The sequence below is a fragment of the Cynoglossus semilaevis genome, chromosome 5, assembly GCF_000523025.1.
Source record: "Cynoglossus semilaevis isolate Cse_v1.0 chromosome 5, Cse_v1.0, whole genome shotgun sequence".
NCBI classification, from domain to species: domain Eukaryota; kingdom Metazoa; phylum Chordata; class Actinopteri; order Pleuronectiformes; family Cynoglossidae; genus Cynoglossus; species Cynoglossus semilaevis.
In genome coordinates this window covers 8,901,140-8,902,729 of record NC_024311.1, presented here as the reverse complement: position 1 = coordinate 8,902,729, position 1,590 = coordinate 8,901,140, and the positions used below count along the sequence as shown (strand labels likewise).

The 1,590-nt window shown below is 44.9% G+C and overlaps 1 protein-coding gene across 2 annotated transcripts in view; it reads right to left on the bottom strand.

Annotated features, from left to right (window-relative positions):
* LOC103378981 (cadherin-8) overlaps nucleotides 1–1,590 on the bottom strand; it is an 80,671-nt gene that overhangs the window by 60,873 nt on the left and 18,208 nt on the right. The window lies entirely within an intron of this gene.

Here is a 1,590-nt window from a genome sequence, read left to right as displayed (position 1 = left end):
CTGGAGCTGTTTGTGTGAATCGTCTGATCAGAGCGGTGATCTTTGTTCAACACCACTTTACAGATTTACAGCTGAATGGACCCAGGGAGGGAGTTCATTGGCTGATCACCTGGGGAAAAGAGCTCAGGGTTTGCAGCCTGTGGCCTAGTGGTCAACGGGTTGACCTGATCAGAGGATTGTGGTTTGAGTCCCAACACCAAAGAACTAAAACAATAGTAATAACTTCCCAAAGAGCTGCCACTGTGTCTGTGTGTTGTAATAAATGACCGTGGTGTTTCACAGCAGGGCTAATGTGGATGGATGTTCTCTGAGGGACAAACACAGTATGCAAAAATAAAAACCTGCCTTTAAGTTTCTTCTCATTTTCCTTTGCTTGAAAATTCTCTTTGTTTTGTTTTTAAATCGTTGTTTTTATTATTATCATAACCTTTGTGATTCTGCTTCGTAACATATACAAAAAACCAAATGGGTTTATTGGCGTCTAGAGCAGAAAAAGAGCAGCAACAAGCAGAGGTTGAGCTCATGTCTGCCCCCCTCAGGTACAGCATGGTACTGTATATAAAGACACGCTATAGGCTGATTTAGTGAAAGAAAGAAAAAAGAATATATTTATGGAATTTAGTTCCAAACTGTAGCGGCTAGCACACCTGCCTCTGCAGCAGAGAGCAGCGAGTCCTGTGTTCGATTCCCAGAGGAACCACATGCTTGATCGTTAATCCGCTGCTTGTGAGTCGCTTTGGATAAAAGTGTGTGTTGTTGTTGTTGTTGTTGTTGTTGTTGTTTTGGCCACTGCTGAAACACCAGTATGTCTAGAATTCTTGAGGCCTGAGAACAAAATGCAACGTTATTGAGAGCGCCCCAGTCTTTATGACCAATCATCAGCGTCTGCTCCTCTGATTGGACCGTGGTGCTGAGCATCATTAGACATGCAAATAACAGTTTCATTTTCTCATCCATCGGATTAAAAAAGAGGGGGAAAAAATTAAAAACAAGGAGGCAGGACTAGGACAGAAACAATTAAGTTGTCCTCTTCTCGGAAGCACTTGGCAGGCTGTTGGAGGAGAGGGGGGGGGGGGGTGGGCGAGGCAGTGGGACAGGAGGGATCCTTTTGGCAAGGCAGTGATGTCAACCAGCTTGTCTGAGTGAATGTGCTGTTGCAACAAAGCACAGCTTTAAGATGTCAGATCACCTCGGATTGGACGAACAAAGAGCTCCTTCAGAGGACTCTGATGCTACTGTACGGGTCTCATACCGTGTAATACATGACAGAGGAGGCTGGGGAGGAGCACAGGCAGCAGGAGAACAACGGAGCAGGAAACTACGGTCGACAAGGCAGAGGAGAGTCGCCTCGTGTATCCTCACACACCTCCTTCACTACCACCCTGCTTATCCTTCCTCGTTTCCTTTCCTGGTAAATAAAGCCTGCGTTTACCCTTCACTGCTGGGAAAGGATAAGTAGGACGAAGAATTACTTTCCAGAAGACATTTATTTCATTTTCCCTGTTCTTTACATCTGTACGATTTATTATCACGGGGACTGTTTGAGTCTAACATCGTGGGCCGCTCTCCAAGAAACAAAAAAAAAAAAAA